Here is a 10,210-nt window from a genome sequence, read left to right on the forward strand (position 1 = left end):
TCAGTGGGCTCATGGCAGACGGGCGGCTTTGCAGGCTCATGGCAGACGGGCGGCTTTGCAGGCTCATGGCAGACGGATGGCTCAGATGGCGCTGGGGAGACGGATGGCTCAGATGGCGCTGGGGAGACGGGCAGTTCAGTCAACGCTGTGCAGACGGCAGACTCCTGCCGGCTGAGGCGCACTGTAGGCCTGGTGCGTGGTGCCGGGACTGGTGGCACCGGGCTGGGGACACGCATCTCAGGGCTAGTGCGGGGAGCAGGAACAGGGCATACTGGACCCTGGGAGCGCACATTAGGCCTAGTGCGTGGTGCCGGAACTGGTGGTACCGGGCTGGGGACACGCATCTCAGGATGAGTGCACAAAGTAGAAACAGGACACACCGGGTTGTGAAGGTGTACTGGAGACCTGGTGTGTATAGCCGGCATCAAATCTTCCGGAACTTTAACACGAGTTTCAGGCTGAGTACGAGGAACTGACACAGGTGGCATCGGACAGCTAATACGCTCCTCAGGAAGAATGCATTGCATACTCTGCCAAACCAACAGCTCTCTCTCTTCACTCTCCTCCAATTTCGTCAACAACTCTTCGAATGTCTCATAATCTCCCCTTCGTTCACTCTCCTCCAATCTGTCCAATAATTCCTCGACACACTCAGACTCACCCCTCAACTTCGCCGACTGCTCCAAGTGCCCCCCTCCAAAAAATGTTTTGTGCTGTCTCTTGGGCTTCCTCCCGTGTCGCCTTGCTGCCTCTATCCCTGCCTTGGGGCAGTGATATTCCCCTGGCTGTGACCAGGGTCCTCTCCCGTCTAGAATTTCCTCCCAACTCCAGAAATCCTTTGGTGGTAGGTCCTGTTGCCGCCTTCCATGCCGCTTGGTCCTATGGTGGGTAATTCTGTCACGATCGTGTGGCGGATTGACGGACCAAAAAGCAGCAGTTGGAAAATAAGCCATCTTCTTTTATTTTTAACACGAAGATGAACACGACACAAAAGACTTTACAAACTAACAAAACAACAAAACGACCGTGAAGCTACAAACGTTGTGCACATACATACAGGCTACAAACGTTTTGACATAGACAATTACCCACACCAATGAGAGCCTATGGCTACCCTAAATAAGGCTCCCAATCAGAGACAACCGAAATCAGCTGTCTCTAATTGGGAACTCATTCAGGTAACCATAGACTCTTCTAGATCACTCACCAACATAGACAACGCTAGACATCTACACTCAACACAAAACCATATATTACACCCCATAACCCCTTTACCAAATAAACACCCAAAACCAACAAAACATAAACATTACCCATGTCACACCCTGACCTAACTAAAATAATAAAGAAAACAAAGAATAATAAGGCCAGGGCGTGACAATTTGATGAATGCTACTAGCCAGTGTCCATTGGAGTCCATTTGAGTAAACAAAAACTTCCCTTTGAAATTGTGTGCTAAAATTGCAACCCCAGCTGAATGATTAGTCCCGTGGGCCAAGAAAATGTCAGTGCCCCACTGACTTTTCCCAAATTTATAGTTCTCTTTTCATGAATGTGTTTCTTGAACGAATACAAGATCTATGTTGCAGTCCTTACAAAATAAAACAAAAAGCTTTCCTCTTCAACAGATTTCGTATCCCCCTGGCATTGATTGACATAAACTTCAAGTCCATATATACAATATAGAAAGGAAAATCCTATGCAATATCAACTCTACCCTGTCAATAAAAAGTTGCTTCATAAATTTGGGGTGGCTGGTAGCCTAGTGGTTAGAGCATTGGGCCAGTACCCAGAAGGTTGTTCTGCCCCTGACGGCGGTCATTGTAAATAAGAATTCGATCTTACCTTAATTGCCTAGTTAAATAAATAAAAATATTTGCCTGTCAAAAGACATCTGATGATGTACTTCTTGGCAATACAATCTCACATTACTCTGATAGGTTTAGGAATACCCATCACAAAGAGTATATGTGAACACACTGATTTCGGGGGTTTCACATTAAGGCCTTTCCCACAGATTTGAACTTTCTTAGCAGGGCACTTGCTTTACATTTGGGCTCATATTGCGTAAATATCATAAGGTACAGTATTGGGATTTTTAGACATGGGTAACAATTGCCACATTACTATTTTCAAATTATTTATTAGGTATTTTGACAAAAAAAGTATTGATAATTAATGAAAACGGATTTGTTTACTGCATTTGTGGGGGGATTCTCGCATAGCTTCCGTTATTTATCACGTCACCTAACATCCTAGTAGTAGCTATGTGGCTAACGCTAATGTTAGCTAGCTGTAGGAGTTAAGGTTAGGGTTAAGATTAGGAGTTAGGTTAAAGGGTTAAGGTTAGGTGAAGGGTTAGCTAAAAGGGTTGAGGTTTGGCCTAGTGGAAAAGTTAGCTAAAAGGGTTAAGGTTAGCTTTAGGGGAAGGGTTAGCTAACAATCTAAGTAGTTGCAAAGTTGCTAATGAGTTAAAATGCTTAAGTTGTCCCTGATGAGATTCAAACATGCAACCTTTGGGCTGTTAAACATTTCCATTATACGTCCATGCTATTTCGAGTGTCCCGGATTTACATTTACTATGTTACGTCTAGTTATTGAGACCAGTCTGTGTTCCTGCTCCTGGAGACTGAATATTAGGAGGTAAGAATCCATTTAGACCCATGTCTACTACACAGTCCATCTTAACACTACAACTAGTGACTCAGACTGTCTGATCGATATGGTGGACTTAACATGGTGTGTGTGTTTTAATGGCAGCTACACCAGGAGTGAAGGCCCTGAAGCAGGTGTGGTTAAGTCCCAGACCGCACAGGTCTAAAAGCATGACCTCATCCAGCCTGCCATACAAATAGGGCTTAATGGCTCACATCAACATTCATGCTGCTTGTTATGAACATGCTGCTCAGTCTATATGATGTACATGAAATACTGTGTGTTGTCACAATAATTATGAGTGCAGCAAGTTGAACGTTTGGTGTTGGTGTTTTCCCACCAACAAATGCACCAAATAGTTAGGCAGATTGACGTAGCAGCACAGGCTGCCAGTTCCGGCGTTGATACCTCTTCACTTAAAACAGCAGTCACCTTGGCAGCCCCCACTGGAGTTGCCTCTTTCACTTCACTGATAGCACCTCTGGTAAGATGGGAATCCATATTGGATTTCCATTCCCTATTATGTTTGAACGTCATTTACAATACATTGAATACCCAGAGATTCAATACACATTTTTTGTTGTTGTTTTAAACTAGTTGTTCCTGACACCTCCGCTTACCAATACAATGAGTCATCTGGGTACTACTTCAATCCACAGACAGTTCTGTACTATGACCCTAACATATTTCTGCTTTATCAGAAAATGGATAATGAATAATATATCATATATTATGTATATCTTTCTCCCTGTAGTACTACTACAACTCCCAGACCCAACATGACCTATTCTGGAACAGTGAGACACAGACTTACATCCCTGCAGCAGCAGAAACCACACAACAGCTGCAGACTCCATCTGAGAACAGGCCTCTTCAGAAACCTCATCAAGCAAATAATTAAAGGAGAAAAACGACAAGCCCAAGAGAAAGTCTGCCCAGCAGGTAACAGGCAGGCAGGCGGGCGGACGGACGGACGGACGGACGGACGGACGGACGGACGGACGGACGGACGGACGGACGGACGGACGGACGGACAGACAGACAGACAGACAGACAGACAGACAGACAGACAGACAGACACCCCCTACAGACAGACACCCCCTACAGACAGGGGGAAGTCCCATACTGAAGCACTAGTGCCTATAGTGAGCTACAGTAATAATAAGTGTTCTCTACCATCTCAGATAGCTAAAGACATTGAGCGCTGGGCCAATAGACTGAACAAGCAGAAGGAGAGCTTCAAGAGCAGCTTCCAGGGCCTGGGGCAGGACAGGGATGAGGACAGGAGAGAGGCTGCCGCTGCCAATACAGGCTTCTCCACCTTCTTTGAGAAAAAGTTACTTATGATTATAACCCTTATGTCAAGGTGCAGCAGTTCCTGGATCAGTGAAGGATGATGACCTGTTTGATACGATGCTGAGTGTGTCAGTGATGTCAATGAGCTGTTGTGTGTTTTGCTCCTCTAGCATGGTGGAGGGTTTGAGACCCACCTTGTTAAGAACGAGCTGGTGAAGAAGGGAGAGCCAGAGACCCCAGCCAAGGTAAGCAAGAGGCTTAAGGCATCAGCATGACTCCCTAAAAGACCTTCACTTGAAAAATGAGAAAAAAGTTGCAATAGTACTGTTCATCCGTTTTGAAACACCGTAGCCAGTATACACTTCCTCAAAATAGTCAGAATTAATTTAAGATAACTCAAGAAATCTTTCATCATTTTTTACGTTTTTGCAGAGGAGATCTCAGTTTTACATCTAACTAAGATGTTTGGTGCAGTATTTCTCAATAAAAAAATGTGCATGAAAACGAGTCGTCTCTCGTTGAATGACAACAATAACTTTATTGAAGAATCGCTACTGTTGACCAATCACTGACGAAAGGGGCGTAGAATGCGGCTTAGAACTTCGACTTGCCTTCAGAACATTTTTTTTTTTTTTTTTTTACCATTATTTTACCAGGTAAGTTGACTGAGAACACGTTCTCATTTGCAGCAACGACCTGGGGAATAGTTACAGGGGAGAGGAGGGGGATGAATGAGCCAATTGTAAACTGGGGATTATTAGGTGACCATGATGGTTTGAGGGCCAGATTGGGAATTTAGCCAGGACACCGGGGTTAACACCCCTACTCTTACGATAAGTGCCATGGGATCTTTAATGACCTCAGAGAGTCAGGACACCTGTTTAACATCCCATCCGAAAGACTGCACCCTACACAGGGCAGTGTCAATCACTGCCCTGGGGCATTGGGATATTTTTTTTAGACCAGAGGAAAGAGTGCCTCCTACTGGCCCTCCAAAACCACTTCCAGCAGCATCTGGTCTCCCATCCAGGGACTGACCAGCACCAACCCTGCTTAGCTTCAGAAGCAAGCCAGCAGTGGTATGCAGGGTGGTATGCTGCTGGCGTGTCCGAACAGCCCAAAAATCCCTCACCGAAGTCCAAAAACGTCACAAAATGTCATCATAATATATGTCCAAACTCTTCTGAGCTGTTTCGGCTGGGAAGCATGCGGACGCCTTTAGATGACAATGAAGCGTTTTAGGATACAAACAAATATATTTGCAGCTTGGATTAGGAGTGTTTTTAGCTCCTTGGAGGCCATCTTGTGGTGAGATTTTTTGTCACTGTGTATCTAGCCCTATTGGAAAGCCCGGCCCTCGATTCTCCAGTGGCTTGTGTACTGTAGCATGGTTCTCACTTAGTAGTAAAACGTTTGTGTGTGTATTGCAGAGTAGCCTGGTGGCAGTTTACAGTGGGGACAGTGACCCAGAGGAGGCAGCAGACCCAGATCAGGGAGTTGGAGGTGATGAGCGGTCAGACAGACTGGAGGAAGTTGGCCTGTCTGCTCTGTCTCAGGCAGTTCCCTAGCGAAGACGCACTGCTGCGGCACCAAAGCTTCAGACCTGCAGGATGGTAAGCAGCAGGATGACACTTTAATCTCTATGAGTCTGGGTGGAAATATTTTGGGTTATTTTTAGCCCTGCCATCTGCTCAGGGTGTGCAGTTGTCCTTTAGCATATACAAGGTGAGAACATACGTTCTGTTGCTCTTTTATGCCAAGACTAGTCGTACCTTTTAAATGTGTGAATTACATAGTTCCCGGGGGGTATTAACCTTTTTATTCTGTTAATCGTTTTAGCAAAACTTGGAAATTCACAGACGATCCAAACTATTGGAAGCCGAGCTGGAGGAGTTGGAGAGAAAAGATATAGAGGTAGGCTATACTCTTTGAAGATTTCTACCATTCACAGGGAGACTTTTAGAAAGTCGAGATATTCAATGACACCTCTGAGTTGTATCATGTTGATATTATTCTGTGATTCTCTGTGTTGCTGAAATATAGAGACAGAGCAGCTGAAAGAAGGGATAGGTATGGTGTTCCTGAACCACCAGCGCCCAAGAAGAAGAAATTCTATCAGCCTCCTGTCCCCCCCTATCTCAAAAGCAGGGGGTCTCATATTCCCTTAACATATGTTATTGTCCAACTATAGCCTTGATCAATTCAAGTAAACAGAACTAACAAATGAATTACATTTGATTAATAAAATGTGATTAATTCCCATCTCTTCTCAACCACCTGACACACAGGAACTACGAGCAGCCCACCAAAGACGGTCTGACTAATGACAATATTGGGAACAAGATGCTGCAGGCAATGGGCTGGCAAGAGGGCAAGGGCCAGGGCCGCAACCAGCCGTGCATTACTGCACCCATCACTGTCAGACAAAACTAGAAACTAAAGAGGCGTTTCACCTGCAAAGATGGCTTGTAGTTCCATGTCCCTGGGCTGTTTCCTGGCAGATGGGGTTGGTGTGTGAAGGTGTGTTGAGTTTGTATATGTGTGGCCAATTAGCAGGTGTACCTGAGGGGTGCCTGATCCCAATCTGTCTGTTTTAATAAGCGTCTTCTTGCCCTCTCCCCACAGGCATCATTACGGACCAAGGGCACACGCCTGGGCATCAGGGGAAGCAACTACGAACTCTACGTATCGTACACTTACAAGGACACCGTGCTCAAGGCCATCTTTGCACACTTCATAGAGCTTGCATGAACAGGGACTACAGCCGTCCCCTCCTTCCTCAGCCCTACACCCTTGTTACCTGCCCATTATCCCCACCACTGTGAAAATGATAAGAACAAGAGGAGCATGTACATTTGTTATTTAAGTGTTTTGTTTGGTTTATTTATTTGTTCTTCCTTTCTGTGGTCAACAGCTATAAATAATTAAGATATCAGGCATTCTATTAACCACAGGCAAAGCTAGTTCTTGTCCATTTAATGTGTTTTTTCCCCTTCCATATATACTGAACAAAAATATAAATGCAACACATATTGTTGGTCCCATATTTCATGAGCTGAAATAAATGATCCCAGAAATGTTCCACATGCATTTCTCTGAAATGTGGTGCACAAATTCGTTTACATCCCTGTTAGTGAGCATTTCTCCTTTGCCAAGATAACCTGACAAGTGTGGCATATCAAGAAGCTGATTAAACAGCACCATCATTACACAGGTGCACCATTGTGAGGCCCATTTTTTAAAGGTATCTGTAACCAACAGATGCATATCTGTATTTCCAGTCATGTGAAATCCATAGATTAGGAATATGAACTGAAACTCAGTAAAATCTTTGGAATTGTTGCGTGCTGCTCTTATATTTTTGTTCAGTATAAAATGCTGTTTTTAGCATTCTGTGCAGTTTGTATAGTTAATACGTTTGTACAAAATACAGATGTGGCTGTGCTGAGCTTCTCTCTAGTTGTTTATCTGAAAGGGATCAGAATTAAACCTGACGTGTACTCGCGTGCTTCCATCTAAAACTGCACTTTTTGTTTTCTGGTCTTTAAATGTTAGAGCACGTTGTTCATTACAAGGATAGGGATGAATCCTATGCCTTTCACAGAATCAAATCAGACGCATGAAGAGATGCTGCAAGTTACAGTATGCCGATGAGCACTATAGTCAATCCTTTGCATTATGTCCCGAGAGCTTTAAATTGTTCCTTCAGTGTAGCGACTAAATAGGCACTATGATTTAATATGGCAGTTTGAGTTCTTAGGAGGTGTACTGTGATGTGAGCTGCCCCTCCACAGAACCTGTCTGACTCACTGGACATTACTGAGCTGTTCCTCCTGGGACAGTGTGCTGGATCCCTGACCACAACGTTACTCCTCACTACTACTGATCTCTCACCTCACCTGGCTTTTGAGTGTACCCACCAGAACAGGTGTGATTCCTCTATTGGGGGTTGACAAATTGTGCTTAATGGAAATGTTTTGACTAATGGAAAACTCTTGTTCTCTATTAGTGGTTGATATTACTGTAACCTGTTTCTTCTGGTGTTGGACTACTAGACATAGAGGTTCCCTTGAATGTATACAGGTGTGGAATGCACATGATTAAGTCTATGGAGAGCAGTGGAACAGCAACATTGGTGCTTAAGCATACAATCAAGCCCTATTTCCAGCAGGCTCCTGATGCCGGAGACAATGATGTTTTATACATATATGTGATATCACCTGGCTTCCTCTTGATAGACTAGGAGTATTATATCCAAAATCAATTCATCAAAGTCAAAAGCATGTGTGTGTCTGTGTTTTGCACCAGGTTAATATTGGATTTAACAGTCACAGTGTAACACAGATCAGTGTAATAACTCATTAGATGATGCAGGAATAGCCAAGGTGGCAGGAATGTCTCAACTTGGGCCAAGTCATGAGCACTGAATACTGACAGCTAACATAGTTAAGACTAGACCTGGTTTGTGATTGGCGCCGGAGAAGAAGGCAGACCTTTTACGTGTCCCCAACCGATTGTGTTTTCTTGTTTGTTTATTTGTGTTGTTTTTAACTTATTTTGTTACTTATTTTGTACATAATATTGCCGCTACCGTCTCTTATGACCGAAAATAACTTCTGGACATCAGGACTGCGATTACTCACCACGGACTGGTAGAATTATTTTTTTCCTTTCACAACTCTGACGAGCCGACGCAAACGATATACTGCTTTCTCGGGAACAGGCCCAGATCCCCATGATTTGCGTGACAGGGAGGTGGAGAAAAAGGGGCCAGACGGCGGGCTGCCTTCTGAGAATTCATAGGCGATCGAATAAACTCCCACTTCCTTCCATTCTGCTAGCAAACGTACAGTCTTTGGAGAATAAAATTGATGACCTATGCGGAAGATTAAACTACCAATGGGACATTCAAAACTGTAATATCTTATGCTTCACGGAGTCATGGCTGAACGATGACACTATCAACAAACAGCTGGCTGGTTATACGCTGTACCGGCAGCATAGAACAGCAGCATTTGGTAAGACAAGGGGCGGCGGGCTATGTATTTTTGTAAATGACAGCTCGATATCCAAGGAAGTCTCAAGCTATTACTCGCCTGAGGTAGAGTATCTCATGATAATGTCACGACTCCCCTGCCTGTTCGGCGGTGCTCGGCGGTCGTTGTCACCGGCCTACTAGCCGCCACCGATCCCTTTTTACGTTTTCTGTTTGTTTTGTCTTATTAGTTCACCTGTGTCTATTTGTGTTTGCCTGATGGGCTTCCTTATTTAAAGCTAGTTTACTCGCCCTTGTTTTGTGCGCGATTATTCTTGTGTTACGTGTTTGTGTTGTTGGGTGTGTTCGTGCTCCGGACCAGGTACCCTGTGTTTTGGGTTGGTCCATATTTTTCGCGCCCTGTGTTTTGGGCATTGCTTTTGGTGCCATATTAAAGTGCACTTCTCCCTATGGAACTCTCTGCTCTCTGCGCCTGATTCTTCCCTCACACACCTAGTATTCCGTGACAGATAATCTGTAGACCACACTACCTACCTAGAGAGTTTTCATCTATATTCTTCGTAGCTGTTCACATACCACCACAGTCAGAGGTTGGCACTATGATGGCATTGAATGAGCTATATTCCGCCATGGGCAAACAAGAAAACACTCACCCAGAGGCGGCGCTCCTAGTGGCCGGGGACTTTAATGCAGGGAAACTTTAATCCGTTTTACCAAATTTCTATCAGCATGTTAAATGTGCAACCAGAGGGAAAAAACTCTGGACCACCTTTACTCCACACACAGAGATGCATACAAAGATATCCCTCACCCTCCATTTGGCAAATCTGAAATCTGACCATAATTCCATCATCCTGATTCCTGCTTACTAGCAAAAATTAAAGCAGGAAGCACTAGTGACTAGATCAGTAAAAAAGTGGTCAGATGAAGCAGATGCTAAGCTACAGGACTGTTTTGCTAGCACAGACTGGAATATGTTCCGGGATTCCTCCAATCGCATTGAGGAGTACACCACATCAGTCATTGACTTCGATGGCATCGATGACATCGTCTCCACAGTGACCGTACATACATACCTCAACGAGAAGCCATGGATTACAGGCAACATCCGCACTGAGCTAAAGGCTAGAGCTTCCGCTTTCAAGGAGCTGGTCTCTAACCCAGAAGCTTATAAGAAATCCCGCTATACCCTCCGACGACCCATCAATACAGGACTAAGATCGTATCATACTACACCGGTTCTGATGCTCGTCTGATGTGGCA

General features: G+C 44.5%; 1 long non-coding RNA gene across 1 annotated transcript; it reads left to right on the forward strand.

Annotated features, from left to right (window-relative positions):
• The first annotated feature begins 1,092 nt into the window (after positions 1 to 1,092).
• LOC129815477 (uncharacterized) lies at positions 1,093 to 9,402 on the forward strand. The gene is made up of 6 exons (XR_008753435.1): positions 1,093 to 3,597; positions 4,122 to 4,196; positions 5,382 to 5,564; positions 5,791 to 5,865; positions 5,995 to 6,471; positions 6,577 to 9,402. It is a non-coding gene; the product is annotated as an uncharacterized LOC129815477 (long non-coding RNA).
• The last annotated feature ends 808 nt before the right edge of the window (positions 9,403 to 10,210 follow it).

Source organism: Salvelinus fontinalis, chromosome 18 (genome assembly GCF_029448725.1).
Source record: "Salvelinus fontinalis isolate EN_2023a chromosome 18, ASM2944872v1, whole genome shotgun sequence".
NCBI classification, from domain to species: Eukaryota; Metazoa; Chordata; class Actinopteri; order Salmoniformes; family Salmonidae; genus Salvelinus; species Salvelinus fontinalis.